The 17,122-nt window shown below is 44.9% G+C and overlaps 1 protein-coding gene across 18 annotated transcripts in view; it reads right to left on the bottom strand.

The window, feature by feature from the left end:
* LOC103017035 (forkhead box protein N3) overlaps nucleotides 1-6,948 on the bottom strand; it is a 269,854-nt gene extending 262,906 nt beyond the window's left edge. For 4 of the 18 annotated variants that reach the window (XR_009007543.1, XR_009007542.1, XM_057543309.1 and 1 more), the window contains exon 1: nucleotides 3,936-4,111. The gene's annotated coding sequence lies outside the window, so the exon portion shown is untranslated. Of the gene's footprint in view, nucleotides 1-3,935; nucleotides 4,131-6,930 lie in introns of those variants that run through there. The other 14 variants (XM_057543299.1, XM_057543302.1, XM_057543304.1 and 11 more) reach the window with 9 other exon arrangements.
* Nucleotides 6,949-17,122: the final 10,174 nt, after the last annotated feature.

Here is a 17,122-nt window from a genome sequence, read left to right as displayed (position 1 = left end):
TAAAAGTAAAATGTTTCTTAGGCCCAGACTCTCCTTTTAAATATTTGCAGATAGAGCAGTTCTAAGGCACAAACTTGGCATCAACCAAACTGTCCTCCCAAGAAACATTTCAAGGTAAATTTTTTACTTCTAATTTTTTTTTTTTTTTAACTTTTATTCCTCTGACCTCGCTAGAGCATCCAGATATCTTTCAGCAGCTCCTGGTGAGCACGACTCAGTCTGCAGCAACACAGACATATGATGGCGATAATTTATCATCTCTGCAGTAGTTTAGTCCCAGATGGACCATTTACTAATTTATTTCCATATGTAACTGGCAGAAAGATTAATCAGGCTTCCAACTCAGAAACCTGAATTGTGCTTCATTCCCTTAACAGGCTAACTCTGGACCACAGGAAGTACACCGTTTACATAGAAAACCAAGAGTTTCTCTTAAAAAGCCTGTCGACCTTAGACACAGGCCTTTAAACACACACGCACGCACACACACACACACACACACACACACACACAAGGCCTGCTCCTTATGTCAACTTGGAAGGCTGGTTCTTTCTTTAGATACTAATAGACTTCCCATAGGAGCTGCGTCTGATAGAACTGCAGGCAGAAGTAACGCCAAATCAGGCCCAGTTGCAGCTACAGTTCCCTCCCTGTGTGCAAGCACGGGGTCTCGTATTTCTGAAACTGAACAGATCTTTTTGCCATGGTGCTACACCCAGCTGGCCGGCTGTGCGGTGCCCAGGCACTGGGAAGTATGTGCTTTCTTTTCTCCACTCTTTTTAAGGGTCTGAACTTGACTGAATCCAGCAGCTGCCGTGGCTTCAGCCAAGCGATGGCGAATGAATTGTTAGCGTCGCTCTCAGGCCCCCTGAGTTCAACTCTCAGTTCACTTTCGTTTTTAATTCTACCCCAGTGATATCAGCCTTGAGCAAAGAGTGGTTAGTGGAATTATTGTTGGATGACGGTGTTTACAGATAGAAGGCCAGCCAATCCCAAAACGGGGCAGAAAGGAAACTGACTGGTTATATCTTCAGTGGAACCCAAGGCCACAGCCAGGAAGGCTCAGGAGGCAGGACCACGTAGAGATATTACCGGCTGGATCCACACACACCTGGGTCACTAAACAATCATGTGGCTTTGGAAAAGTCACTTACCGGTTCAAGTTCACAATTCTCTCCTCTGTAATATGATTTTAGCTCCCAAATTTTAGCTCTAAAATCTTTGATTCCATGAAGATGAAAAAAATATCAGCCATTCACCTGGTTTCCGTGTTTAGATGATGCCAAACAGCCAGAAGTTTGGAAGCATCTGAAAGTAGCTGAATCGGTCACGATGCTTGGTTCTGTGACAGACATAGCCTTAGGAATCTCAGTATCTAACAGTCTGTCTTTGAGCAGAAGACTGACCAATGATGTATATCTTTGCAAGTGTTTAAGAATTCAATGAAAAACAAGTTTGAAGTACTGTTCTAGGTATGGCAAAAGCTACAGAAGTACCTAAATCAGCGTCCTGTGTCTTTGATACATTTACATCACAGTTCAGAAAAGGTACAACTCGTCCTAATATAGTGAAATAAGTGCTATAATTTGAAGACCAACTGTTATGGGAGCATGATGGAAAGGATGGAAAAATCATCCCAATGAGGGTGACAGGGGGAGATCTGTAAGGTTTTTTGAAGGAATTGGAATTGAAGCTGGGAAAGTGGGAGGAAAGGAATCTGGGCAGAGACAGCAGCAAGAGCAAAGGCCTAGAAACTTCCCCACGTGGCCAGGATATAATATTTATTACCCTAGGGCAGGCCCCGGGATGCTCAAGAAAGAGACCTAGTGACAGAGAAGGCTGGAAAGGGACTAATGGTGGAAAGTCCTGGACACCAGCCTGGGGATTGGCTCTTACCCTGTGACCACTAAGAACCTTCAGAAATAACTAGGCAGTGGAGGCTCTAAATGAGCTATGCCCAGGAAGTTTATTCTGGCAATTCTATTACCATTTACGATCGGTAATAAGATCAGTCTGTACCTTCATTTTTCTCTTATTCATTTCATGCTGCCACTATTTGGGAATCCCTCAAATTTACTTTTTTCCAAATCAATTTCCTGGCTCTTCAGATGGAAGCAATTGAGCTTCCTACAAGCACTGCCAGGGTTTTACATTTGAATGACTGGTGCCGCCTAGGGCTTTATGTTTTGGTTTATGTGTTTTTCTATTCTTACGAAAGAGTTAACATACCATGGCTTAGACTGGTGTTTTCTGGAGATTTTTTTTTACACTGGAAAGTACTTTGGGATGATGAAAAAAATATATACAAACGTGTCAACTGTTGGAAGGGCTTGCACTCCCCAAACAGGCAAAAGTTGAACCATCATCCAAAGTAGTTCATTGGCACTTTTCTGATTTCCAGTTTCAGAGCTCAAGGGTAATGAACCCAAGGCTTCCAGGGCCCCTCAAATGTAATAGCAGAACATCAAGTAAACCCTCACACCAATAGTATTTGGTTTCTCTGCCTCGGGAGACCAAGCACAGGTGGCTTCCTGCAGCTGTCACAGAGAGAGGCTGCCCACCAGGATACCCAGGGCCCGCCGGGCAGCTCAGGCCATGGGGGAGGGGGTCTGCAAGCCTGCCCTTCCATCGGCCCCAAAGATGGGCTGGGGTCCCGAAACTACAGAGATGAGCGTGAGAATAGGCAGAGGGGCTCCCCGTCTGAGAAAGGAGCTGCCTTTAGCAGAAGCCTCCATAAAAGAAACAAAAGCAAAAACCAACACAAAAACTCCCCTTAGAAGACACAGACTTCACTTCCCGTCTCTGGGTGGCTCGGACTCAACATTAGTTTCACTTTGGATCACCTTATTTAGAAGGCAAATCGTATCTATCCCCTAAGGTGTCAAACATTCTAGGGTTCCATCCCTGACTCATAACCCCAAATCCCTCCCAGCCCCCCACACACCCAGGTGTGCAGGAAGCTCCCGAACCCCCTCCTCCCATAGGTGTTCTCTGAACATTCAATCAAATAATTACTGTGAAGAACAGTGTGCAGTAGACGCGGGAGACAGTTCCCTGTGCACATAAAAAACAGTCACACATACAAGAGTTGCGTTTCTCATGCCACTTTTTATAAAAGTCCACCTATGGTCAGGAAAATGAATCCTCCTCAAATGAATAGATTAGCTTAAATTACCATGCCATTTTACATTCTCTTTCCTGATACATAAATAATAAAACTGTAAGGTAAATGCAGGCTCACACTGAATAATGGGCATAAATAAAAATATTCTGACATGAAAAACTCAGTATAAATTGAACTACAACATACTTGAAAGCTCCCGCAATCATAATGTGCACATCAAAATCCATGAGCCTAATACCTAGGCTACTATTCACAAGCAGAGGTCTAGCCTGTAACTAAATACTCATTTGAACAATTCTCCTCCTAAATTACTGTACAATTTGATTGCAAAGTCACACACTTACAGAGTCTATCATCTTTCCTTGGGTGCTCTCTAACCAACACTCAAGTCTTATCAGGCTACAATGTGGCAGCATAATATAAACACACAGGACAGTAAATGGTACCAAAAAGTAGCAGCGAATGTCAAAGACAAACCAGGGTCATCCTGGTGAGAAGGGAGATATTTACATAAGCATTCAGAAAGACAATGGAGCCCCAATTTCTCTTTAACTGCATACCCAATCAACCTCTCTGCTCCTCACCTGATCATTTTTATATAAAAGCAATTTTACAATGATACATTCAAATACCTTAGTTGCCATAAACTCAGCAGCAGTTAAAGATTCTGGTGCACACTGATTTGCTTTAAGACTCAGCTATTTTCAACCAAAGCTTACATTCCTTACCCATCACTACCCGCCCTCCAAAAAATTAGCTTCACTGGCAATATCCTTCTTAAATATGTCATCTACAAAAGCCATTTTCTTACCTTTGTAACTCACTCACATTTGTTTCATTTGATGATATTTACCCAAGCAAGGATAATTGTTTGACTGGAATCTTGCAACTTTCAACTTTGCCCAGATTTTGCTGTCATGAGGAAGGGGAATGCCAAAATCCCCAGTACATCGCTTAGCTGAGCTAATATACATCTGAATCAGAGCTATATTTTAAATTCTTTTACACTTACTTAATATAGTACGTGCTGCCTGTCCACTGATGCGATATCAGAAACCTGCAAGCTACTATTTCTGCAACTGTGTCACTGTAGATAGTCTGAAACATGTACGTAGCTGTTGCCATGGAAACAAACACAGCTAGGGTAGAGTGCCACGCTGTGTTAATTCCTTCACCCATGAACCCCAGGGGAATGCTAACATTCATCTTCTTTCTCCTTTAGTCTCACACTGCTTTAATATTTTTTTAGCATTATCAAATGATGTACTAAATACATATGGTACACCTGAAAATACGGATGGCTGAAATGAGCTGTGTGCCAACCTAGCCTGCTGGGTATCTGCTTAAGGTGGTGCAAATAGGCACGGATCCTTTCACTAACTTCTCCTGGGAGAAATGGAGAACTTTGTTTCTTTCTTTTAAAACGGTGTGCGTAGGACAAAAAAAGGTGAGCATCTCGTCTCACCTAAGGACAGTTATCATGGAATTGCACCACAATGAAGATGCGATCAGAAATGTGCCATCTCAGTTCTGTGAAAGGCAGGGGGAGGTTTTGCAAACTTTCCGAAGTGGATCCAAGCTAAGAGTTGTTCTCCCTTCTAACTAGAGCTGCATTAGCAGGCTGTAAATCCAATCATTTTAATTAGGCAAAAGCATAAACCCCAACAAGGGCTTCATCTGTCCCCAGTTGGTCTTTGTTCCTAAACCCATGGAAGAAGGGATCAGAATGAGTGAGGGACTAACAAGATGGAAATCTGCCATCGTTCAGAAAGAAATGTGATGTTCCTGGAATCTGAACATTCTCGTGTTTGCATCAAGTTCAAATCGCTGCCCTTATCAGATGTTTGGATCGGTGAAGAAAAATCAAATTCTTTCATTACACCTAAAAGCCAAAACATGTAGATACTGTCTTGCTGGGCCATCTTCCCATTCTTCAAACTGGTATGCCACTTTCAATACTGGGGTTACTCATCACAGTCAACAAAAGTAAGCTCTTCGAAATCTTAATTACAGCCTATCCCTTGGGCTACTTAATAATATTCAATCTAGATGAAAATGGCCACACTTTAGATTTACATGCTGATGTGCTTCACTGGAATGCAATTTTCACACTGAACAATCAATTGCAGGCTTTAAAAATGCAGATCCGTGACTCTGAACTGGCATGTTTTAAAGAAACCGCTACTTTATTTGCAAGGGCTATGGCAAAATCATCCTACGAAAGATCAGCAAAGTTTGACTACCATTTTCCTAAACTGAATCATTCTTGGCTACGTACTATGATAATAGTGATCAATGCATCCATAAGATAAGGCAAAACAGAGAATAGGTATATACACTTTACTGGTCAAAGAACTATGTCACTTTTTTAAAGCCATCTCAAGAGGAGTCCAGTATAAAGTCTAGTCTTCGAGTACCAGCAGAGCAGGTAGTGATGACTCTAACTAATTCTGACCAGTACTTACAAACTTAAGGAGCAGAGTCACAGCAGTAAAAAACAGTCATTTCTTACCTTTACTTCACCCTTCCATATTTGTTGAGTATTATGAAATGTTTTCATATAGGTCATCTCATCTGACAAGATTACACTATGAATTGGTGTGGCAATTATCAGCCATCTCATCTCCTATGGGAGAGCACTGAGATTCCAAAGTCCATGACTGGCCTGGAGTCACACATTCAGAGGCACAACTCTGCCTTCTGTTAACTGATCTCATGCTCTTTCCAAGAGCCACACTACCTCTAGGTGTGCTCACAAATGTACTGGCTTGTAAAGGACTTAAAATAACTGTAGCAACAATACTTATAAAAGGACAGATACTAAGTATCAGATAAATCGGTGTGGGCATCAATTATGGCTGGTGGTTAAAGTCAGGCAATGCTCCTCTCAGCCCTCGCCCACCTATATTCTTCCAAGGGTGGAAGGAGATGGGTCAGCCTTCAGGCTGAGGTCAGCCCCTGCCCCCAAAGCACATCCTCTCAGACTGCTCCCACGTCCTGAACCCTCTTCCTTCCCATGTGTCCCACCCTAAATCCTGGCCACTCCTCAGAGAGGGCCTTGGAGGGGAAAGATGATCAGAGGCTCCTTGGGCTTTGTAGGTGAAAGGGGGATTGGGGTCAGCAGGAAGCAGCAATAAATTGATAAGCATCCTGTGATGGTTAATTTTAACGTGTCAACTTGACTGGGCCACAGGGTACCCCAATACTTGGCTAAACATGATTCTGGGTGTGTCTGTGAGGGTGTTTCTGGATGGGACTTGAATCAGTGGATTGAGTGAAGCAGATTGCCCTTCCCAATGTGGGCGGGACTTATCCAATCCACTGGAGGCCTGAACTGAACAAATGGCAGGTGAGGGAGAATTCACTCTTTCTGCCTATTTCTGAACCGGGACTTTGGTTTTCTGCTGCACTTAGACTGGAATTTAGACCAACGTTCCTGGTCCCCAGCCCCTGGGATTTGGACTGGAACTGCATCACCAGCTCTCCTGGGTCTCCAGCTCAGAGACAGCAGGTCATGGGACTTCTCAGCCTCCATAATTGCATGAACCAATTTCTTAATAGAAAGATATATAGATACAGATATAGGTATAGATATAGATATAGATATACACACAGACATACACAGGCACTGTTGGTTCTGTTTCCCTGGAAAATCCTAATACATCTCCTTAAGGAAGGAAGCCATTCTGGACCAGTAGCCACCAAATAATCCAAAGTAGATTTCATTGTGATTTGGGCTATTCACGACCTCCTACCCACATCACCCTGAATATCAAGAATGAACTGGGCCCTTTCGAGAGGACAACCTGAGGTTGCAGTAGGAGTCCAGAATGCCTCCGACAAGCTGAAGAAGTTCACGGAGTGGGTCCTCAACACCATCGACATGAGCTAGGCCGGGACAGGGGGCCGCGGGGGCGCCTGCCCCCTTAGTCCTGCCGCTGAAGGCATCCTCCGAGCTGCCGCCCCAGCTCCCAACTTTGCCCCCTTTCGGGGAGTGCACAACACGACAATTGCAGATCAACAATCATTATCTGCCTTTTGTAGAACAGAAAAAGAAAAAGGTAAATAAAATTTTTTGAAGTAAAAGTTTAACTGCAAAAAAAAAAAACAACAATGAACCGGATTTGGTCATGCTACATCATTTTGGTGAAAGAGGACTTCCTCGGAGTGAATTCTTCCAGGCCATTGGATTTGTTCTAGTTCGGCCTGGGGGAGCTGATGAAGCAGAAGCCATCCTTAGGGACAGCGTTCTGGGGAGGCTTCTCCCAGACGGCAGGGAAAACTGGTTTCTTCCAACGGGCGTCCCAATTCAAGAGTCAATGATTTGGTCCCTTTTGACGAAAACCTTTCTAAAATGGATTGTATGAGAAAACAATGAATTGGGCAAAGTGGATAACATGTGATTTAGCCTGTTACAAATATTTTTCATGATTTGGCTGGCATTATGCGCATTATGATACAGAGGTGCCCTCAGAAGGCAGAGAATCTTGAGGCAGGAGGGCAGACCGGGCAGCACACAGGACAAGGCCCCTCGCTAGTGCAATGTTCTCATCCCTGTATTTGCATTTTAATTTTCTCTGGCCTCCACTTGCCCCTCCCTGGCTGTCAGGGTATCAGCTGGCCTTCTGAACACACCAAGTGGCCTGGTTCTGGCTGTTTCCTCCCTGTTTTGATTCACATCTAATATGCCAGGGGCTGGGAAACCAAATAAGAGAGTTGATTAGAATTTCGTCTGAAAGAAGATGAATACAGGCCCGAGAAAGTGTCCCTGAGCACAAAAGTGTCGACTTTTGGATGCCCTTGACTCTAGATCAATTAGCCTAAAGCCAGTCACCTGATGAGCAATTTGCCTATAATTTGAAACCTTTTTGAGTGTTTTTACATAGGAATGTCCTTTGGTTTTTTTCTTTGTTTGTTTGTTTGTTTTTGCCATCTCTTTGGCATTATAAGGTTTGTAAATGAAGGGCACACCCAGCTTGTTTTTAAATTTTAGTTTACGTTTCATTTTAATTTTTAAATTAAGTATTTTTTTTGAGATAGTGGCAACAAACGCGAAAAACACTCCACGCGGAACTGTATTTCTGGTGAACTGGTTATTAGGCAAATTGATAAGAGAACTGGTGTTTTAAGGGAATTTTCACTTCTCATTTTCATTTTTTTAGAATTCAAAAACCCGTCCAAGGACACTCGTGGTTCAACCAGACCAGAATGCACACACTGCCTGCTACCTGGGCCTCGTTTTCTTCTCCTTGCACAGGACCCTCTGCACTGTTGAGTTTCCAGCCTCCACAGGAGGGAAGGCATTCGGTATTGCTTGACTTTGTTTTTTCCCACCATGAATTTAATTTACGGGCAGTACTGAGTTCAGCTTAGCTTGTGGGTGTCAGCTAGAGCAGGGCTCACCTTGTAATCACTCAGGCCAGGAGCCTCTGTTGTGTGTTTTGAAGCAGTAGGCACAGACGGCGTAAGAGGAACCCAATTTCTTTTGCATCAAAGCAACGCGTAGACTGAAGAAGTCTGAGAACCACTCACCTGACAACCCAAATCTTTCTTTTTTTTGATGCTGCCTTTTTTTAAAAAATTATTTTACTCAAGTATAGTTGATGTTGTGTTAATTTCTGCTGTACAGCAAAGTGATTCAGTTATACACATATATACATTCTTTTTCATATTCTTTTCCATTACGGTTTATCACAGGATACTGAATATAGTTCCCAGTGCTATACAGTAGGACCTTGTTGTTTACCCACCCTATATATAATAGTTAGCACCTGCTAATCCCAAACTCCCATTCCATCCCTCTCCTATCCCCCATCCCCCCCTTCGGCAACCACAAGTCTGTTCTCTATGCCTGTGAGTCTTGGGTAGATAAGTTCATTTGTGACAACCCAATTCTTAATGCAAGCGGGGGAAAGGCCCAAGGTCAAGGTACGTCCAGTATGACTGGAACGGATGGCCCCAGCCCCATCCAAAAGGAGGGGCCAGGTGCCTTGCCTCACTCTGTTCCAAGTGCCCTTTGAGAGGGAAACCAAAAACCAGACCGGCCTTTAAGGCCAGAAGCCAAGTTGACCCAAGAGATCAGGCACAAGCTAGTGTGACTGGACAGCATCAGGGCTGCAAAGAGGGACAGGAAAGAATTAGAGGTGGTCCCTGGACTCCCCTATTATCCACTTGTGGCTCTGACACAAACACTGTCCCTCTGGGCAGAGCTCCTGAGCCGCTGAACCGCTCTGCAGAGAGCAAGCATTCCAACCAGCCTGGTACCCTGGCTGGAGCTGCAAGAATGCGGGCCAGCAAGTGCGGGTCGCCTTTTTCCTGGAGCAGCTGCTCTGCTGTTTGTCGTGCAGGAGTGAGGAGTCCCTGGGGCCAGCGCTTGGGGAAGAGAAATTGACCAGGAAGGTCTTAATCTTAAGATGCTCACTTGGGTACTGAGTCAGGATTTGGGAAGAAAATTCTCCTGGGAATGGAAACTTTTCCTTTTCATTCTCAAATTACCATTGTGACATTTGCTCTGTTGGGGACAGAGCAGCTAGCTGTCCTAAGTGTGTATGAACTTCCTCTATCTTTATATGAAAGATAAGGAGCTCAGTTCACATGCCCTCGATGGGGTCATGTCCACTGCTGGACTGGACACTAATACCTAGTCACTGGGGCAGCTGTAAAATGTGTTCTTTTCCTTTTTTAATCTGAGGATGCAATGAATTACATAAAAGTGTTTTACCCTAATCCTCCCTGCTTAAGAAAAGTGAAAGTTTTTAATACAGTAAGTCAATAGTAATGAACATAATCAGAATGTAAACCACTCTTGTTAGAACATTTTGGGGTCAGGGACTTCCCTGATGGTCCAGTGGTAAAGAATCCGCCTTCCAATGCAGGGGACGCGGGTTTGATCCCTGGTCAGGGAACTAAGATCCCACATGCCAGGGCAACTAAGCCCACGCGTCGCAACTACTGAGCTTGCTCGCCTCAGTGAAAGAGCCCGCGTGCCGCAAACTACAGAGCCCACGCGCCCTAGAGCCTGTACGCCACAACTAGAGAGACGCCCACACGCCGCAACGAAGAGCCTGTGCGCCGCAACGAAAGATCCCGTGTGCCACAACTAAGACACAATGCAGCCAAAAAAAAAGAACATTGTGGGGTCTGTTTTAATAGTGATCAAATAACACTGACTTAAATAAAAATATGGTTGTTTTTTACTTCTCACGAAACAGCCTGAGATGGTGGGCAGCCCGGCGGCAGGGCAGGGGGTGAGTGGGATGTGTTGGAGCAACTGATACCCTTAAGGCAGGAACCCAGAATTTTTCTATCTTGTCACTCTGCTATCTTCTTGTGCATTTCCCACATTTGTATGGGCTTAAGTAGCTCACTACCACCTTGCCCCTGTCCTAATTAGAAGCAAAGAGGAAAGAGAATGTGAAAGGCTTGCTCCTTCGTCTTAAAGGCAAAGTCCAGATGTTGTATCCATCCCTTCCATGTTCATCCATCAGCCAGAACTTAGTCACTTAGTCATCGCTGGCAGATGGTGTTCAGCTAGCTAAAGCTCTGGGGTTTTAGTATTAAAAGGAAGAAGGAAGGGATGGATACTGGTGGACAACTAACAGTGTTTTAAAGGCACTAAATACATGTATGGATACAAACATACATAGTAAAAGTTGACAAACATGCATGGGAATGATAAGCACCAAATTCAAGATGGCGGTTACATGGGGGCACAAGGGAGAGATTAGTCCTGGGATTGGGGAAGGGATACACAGAAGTTTGCAATCATATCTTCAACTTTTCTTTTAAACGTATTTGAAGTAAAAATTGCAAAATGTTGAGATCTGCCAAAGTTGGATAATGGTTACATGGGTGTTTTAGCTTTTATATTAGAAATAAATTATAATAAAATCCACAAAATTTAGCATTATCTCAACGACCTGACTGCAACTCAACTTATAACTAAACTGTATTTCACCAATTCTAAAAAGCACATTTTTCTACATCTGAACTCTCTGAAATGAGTGCATCTAATTATATTAGGCAGCATTTTCTCTTAGTGGGATATAATGTTTCACTTTACAAAGAATGATAACTTAGATTTGAAGATGTACAATGTATAAGTTCTATTGCATGTGGTCCGTGGCGCATTTTAAGATGTTTGACAGTGGGGGAAGGGGGACTGTTTCCACAAGAGGGCATCGCAAAGCTTATGAATCTCTTCAGGCCCCATACCTGGGCTCTCTCTGTTAGGTGGTTTTCCGACTTCCAAGCCAACGTTCTTTCCAATGATAGTGCCTCTGATGAAGGTCGTGTGAAACACAAACATTTGGACTAATTTTCTCTGCAACTGAAGAAAATCTGGCAGATTTTTTTTCTGGCCCTCCTTAATTAATTTTAAAGTGCTTGAGAATCTCCTACCTGGTAAGTAACAAAAGCATAAATGGCACCTACAAATGAAACTCCTCCAAATGGGAAGAAATCAGAGTCAGGTAATTACTGGACCAAAATTTGGGATGGGCTGAGAAGGCACAGCCATCTGAGGACAACGAAGACTTCTCCATCCACCCAAAGCGAAGTCCATGCTCCTGGCCTATAGAGGTAATGGGCAAGACCACCGCAGTCCCTTTTCCTTTGATATATGCTATTGTAGAACTCTCTTGTAGAAAATTAGCTAAGAATACACAGGCAACGTTGTTCCTTCCAAATTATCAAGATGCAAATAAACCAAAATGAGAAAAAAAATCATACAGCTGGTTTATTTGAATGCAGAATAATAAATCACCTTTTTTTTTTAATTTATGAAAGTTTTCTTCATTTCTCACATTCAGTTAGTATACAGTTGGCATTTTCAAAATTCAAACCTGATGTGGGTTTGGAATTCAATGAAGCACACTGGAAGACATCTGAGTGAAAAAATAAAAGTTCTAGCCATATGCTACTGGTGCATGAATTTGAATATTTGAAAGGTAATCTAGAAATGAGAATGTTTCCAATTCTCCTTACCAACAACAGTAATTCACAGCAACAACACATGTTATAGGCGGAGCCACTTCACCATCTGAGAGACAACAGGAGGACAGACGGGGTCTGGGGCTGGGGTTCTGTCCCTGCCTAGTGAGTTACACTAGTGTGATTTTTCACTAGGTCTTGACCACTCTGAAGCCCTGCTTGGTCAATGATTAGGGGGCAATAATGATTCTTGCCTCACTGGACATATTAGCACATAAAAGAGCTGCTAAATGTTTCAAGTTTGGTTAACAATTGGGTGAAAAACCAGAAGACCATGCACAATGGCTCCTTCCAAAAGCCATATGTGACACCATGAAACAAGCTCTAATATTAAGCCCACTGGATTTTTTACTTCTTTATATTTATCCACATAGCCGGAAAGGAAATGACCCAGGGCCAAACCAACAGCAGGGGCTCTCCCCCTTCTTGTTTGTACCCATGACTAGGATGGCAGGAGCCCCCAGCCCTAGCTGGGAGGGTTTCCTGACAGTGCCCAGCTAGCCTTGCTCAGTCTGTCCCTGGGCCAGGCCTCTAACCGGGTCACTCAGCCAGGGAATATACAAGCCAAGGGATCACGTGCATTGCTAATCAACTCACGTGCATTTGGGGAACGTCAACCCGTGCAAGACTGGAATTCGAGGTATTATACTAGCCCACTTCCAAAACCACGTGTCAAGAATCCAACCCATGTGTTTGCAGGATGGCTACAGTGCCATGGGGTGGTCCAAATGCTGAATGTGTTGATTCCTACGCATCCATCTCACTTTGTGACAGAAGTGAGCGATCTTTTTACCAACCTATTGATAAACTGAGAGGACAAAATGATAGCGTTTCTTCCGGATCTATCCTGGCAATAATTCCCAATGGACTGCCCTTCAATCTGCTCCACTGTATGTAGACTGGTGCTCTTCTCAGGGGCATTAGAGAGGGCCAGAGCAGGGCAAAGAGCCACAGCTCTGTGTGAGGAGACAGAGTGTCCATGACAACCTGGGCCAGCCACCAATGTGTCTCCCCAGCTCCCCCTGCCACCCCAAAACCTTAACCTTAATCAGAGCCCCAGGTCTGGGGAAAATCTCCGAGGAGTGGCTTCACATTGCTTGGGGAGAGAACCTCTTCTTGGTATGAACTCTCTGTAAGATGACACCTTATGATATTACCAGACCAAACCCCCTCTCACAGCAACCATGGCCCACAAGACCAGTTGTTACCACTTCCCCATCTCAACGAACCCTTCTAGAGCTCCTGGATCTAATCCCCACTCAGCCCGGCAGCTTCCAAACCAGACATGACCCTGTCATGAAGCACTTTGTTCCTCAACAGGCCTCGATGCACCCTAGAGGTCTAGAATGATCTCCACCCCCAGCAAAGAAGCAGAATATCAATGGGGTACAGCCAAGGGCTGGAAAAGATGCATGATCTGTGACTCAGCTCCCTGCATCGTTTCTCCCCAGCTAAGTTGTGATGGTTGCATCTTATCTCTGCAGCCTGAACTTGATCACAGCACGACCAGGGGAGTTTTGGTGCTGGTTGTTAACGTGGTGTTTGCTCACTTGCTTTACTCTGTGGGTTGCCTAAAATTACACAGCTAATGAAACACCATCCCTGAACCCATCTGCTTTACGCAGCGTGGACAGCAGATGATTAAGCAGTCGGTCAAGTGAGCCCAGAAGTCTGTCTCACCGCACAATGGCAAAATCTGAAAACACCCGATCCCAGCAAGCACTGGGTTCATGTGGACCTCCAAGGTGGTAAAGTAAGACGCAGCTCCATCGCAGCTATCGGGTGGCCCCACCAATGGAAAACAGCAGTGACAAATGGAGACGGTTCTCTCCTAGAGTCCTCCGCAGGCCAGGAAACACCTGAGAAATCTGAGAATTTGATCACATCCAGAAACCGACGTTCAATAATAACTCCCTAGTTGGGCAAGTGCTTCGCTGAAAAGGTCTGTTTGCTTACAAGCCATACATCAGCTTGCCTTAACTTTATCGTAAGGAGAAAACCAAAACGTCTTCTGAAAGAGATCAACCCTAACTTTATTTAGGTCACATTGCGGACATACACAATTAATGGGAAGTAGGTGACTAATTCAGAAACAGCCAAGAAAGGTCAATGCCTAGTTTATTCCTTAACCCACAGTGGTCCGTGAGTAACATTAATAGGCATTTGCCACTATCTGCTCATCAATGCTGTAGTTATTAAACCAACAGGAGTAGGGAGAGGATTTCACACTCATTAAAAAAAAAAAAAAAAAGATATGCCAGTATGTAGTGACATAAGCATGGAAATCACACATTTAAAAACAGCTCTTGGGACTTCCCTGGTGGTGAAGTGGTTAAGAATCCGCCTGCCCATGCAGGGGACACGGGTTCGATCCCTGGTCCAGGAAGATCCCACATGCCATGGAGCAACTAAGCCCGAGCCCGAGAGCCACAACTACTGAGCCCATGCGCCACAACTACTGAAGCTCACGCACCTAGAGCCTGTGCTCCGCGACAAGAGAAGCCACAGCAACAAGAAATCCGTGCACTGCCACCAAGAGTAGCCCCCGCTCGCCACAACTAGAGAAAGCCCGTGTGCAGCAACCAAGACCCAACGCAGCCAAAACAAAAAACAAAAAAAACCCCTTAAAACAGCTCTCAAAAGCATTTATATAATAAAGTCTCAATACCCTGCCTGTGAAGTAGAAATGATTATAACCCCATCTTATCAATAAGCAGCCTGATAGCCAGGCACCTGAAAAGTGATTTGCCCCAAGCTCCTCAGAAGTTAATACAGGCTCACCTCAGAGATATTTTGAGTTCGGTTCCAGACCACTGAAATAAAGCGAATATCACAATAAAGTGAGTCACGGGAATTTTTTGGTTTGCCAGTGCAGAAAAAGTCACGTCTACACTATACTGTAGTCTATTTAGTGTGCAATAGCATTATGTCTAAAACAAAATTTACATACCTTAATTGTTGCTAAAAAAAAAATGCTAACCATCACTGGAGCCTTGAGTGAGTTGTAATCTTCTCGCAATAGTACCATTAGAGATCACTGATCACCATGATAAATATAATAATAATGAAAAAGTTTGAAATACTGTGAGAAATACCAAAATGTGACACAGACACATGAAGTGAGCAAATGATGTTGGAAAAATGGCTCCAACAGACTTGCTCGTTGCAGGGTTGCCGCAAACCTTCAATTTGTAAAAAACACAATATCTTCGAAGCGCAATAAAATGAGGTTTGCATGTAATAGCCAGGCCAAAATTAGATCGTCAAGATTCCAGGCTCCATACCCAGGCCACAGAGCTGTGTGCTCTGCCTCAAGAGGGCAGGCTGAGTCCATGACACCCGATGCTGGCGTGGACCAGTCAGTGTATCATCAGAAGCGACGTTTCCACGTACCCGCAAAGGCAACCCCCTTTCTGCATCTGGAACCACTGGGCCCATAAGGGGCCTGGCCAAAGATAATAGGAACTTGGTCTACAGATCAGCCACCACACCTGTGGCGCTGCTCAAAGCATACGCCCTGCTGAAGGCGGGGGAGCAACATTGTACGCACACACAGAAGGCAGCACTGTCCCCTGTCATGGGATAGAGCGTGGGCATCTGTAACACGATGTTAAGAGGACAGAGCACATCCTAGACATTCCACAGCAGGACTTCCCTGACAGTCCAGTAGTTAAGACTTTGCGCTTCCAATGCAGGGGGCGTGGGTTCGATCCCTGGTCGGGGAACCAAGATCCCACTTGCCGTACATTGTGGCCAAAAAAAAAAAAAAGAGAGAGAAAGAAATTCCACAGCACGCAGAGTATCAGCTCCCCAGGCACCTTCCCCTCCTATACAACCCCAGAGAGAGTTTGGTCTGATGCATAAGGAACGTGATGGTAGGAGAGGCACACACTCAGAAAAAGAGAGGAACTTGGCCAGAGCAGAGAATGTCAGCATCATTCTAATCTCTTCATTTCACTCGGGAGGAAACTGAGGCCGACGGGCAGTAAAGCGCCCGCCCAAGGTTGCCAGATCATTAGCGGACATGCTCTGAGCAGACTCCCGGGCTTCTGATGCCCAAAGCCACAGACTTCTCTCAGCCAGCGCTTCTCACACGTGAACCTGCCATCGGACCACCTGCAGGCCCTGCCCAGCAGCAGGCTCTGACCCCGCAGGTCTGGGGCGGGGCTGAGGGTCTGCATTTCTCGTCAGTGCTCAGAGGATGCCGGTGCTGCTGGCCCGTGGACCGCACATTGAGTAGCAGGATTTGAACACCACACGTTCTGTGACCTTATGACTTAAGGCATCCCCCTGACCACGCCGCTCAAAATGATAGGCTTTGTACATGGCAAAAATAAAATGATCGCTATCAATTGGCCCTTTAAAAGTATACGTCCTGGGCTTCCCTGGTGGCGCAGTGGTTGAGAATCTGCCTGCCAATTCAGGGGACACGGGTTCGAGTCCTGGTCTGGGAAGATCCCTCATGCCGCGGAGCAACTAGGCCCGTGAGCCACAACTACTGAGCCTGCGCGTCTGGAGCCTGTGCTCCGCAACAAGAGAGGCTGCGACAGTGAGAGGCCCGCGCACCGCGATGAAGAGTGGCCCCCGCTCGCCTTAACTAGAGAAAGCCCTCGCACAGAAACGAAGACCCAACACAGCCAAAAATAAATAAATAAATTTATTTTTAAAAAAAGTATACGCCCTTCTCGGGAGTTCCCTGGCGGTCCAGTGGTTAGGACTCCGCGCTTCCACTGCAGGGAGCACGGGTTCAATCCCTGGCTGGGGAACTAAGATCCTACAAGCCGCGCGGCACGGCCAATTAAAAAAAAAAGTATATGTCCTTCTCCATAGCACTTCCTACTAATTGCAAATGATAGATATTATGTCCTGTGTTCATTGCCCGTCTCCCCACTAGCATGTCAGCCCCAAGAAGGCAAGGATTTTGTCTGTTCTGTTCACTGCTGTATCTATTCTGGTGCGTGGCACCTAACAGGCATTTAAATATCTGTGAAATGAAGAAAGAATTTA

This window comes from Balaenoptera acutorostrata, chromosome 3 (genome assembly GCF_949987535.1).
Source record: "Balaenoptera acutorostrata chromosome 3, mBalAcu1.1, whole genome shotgun sequence".
Classification (NCBI taxonomy): Eukaryota; Metazoa; Chordata; class Mammalia; order Artiodactyla; family Balaenopteridae; genus Balaenoptera; species Balaenoptera acutorostrata.
This window is presented reverse-complemented; position numbering and strand designations above follow the sequence as displayed.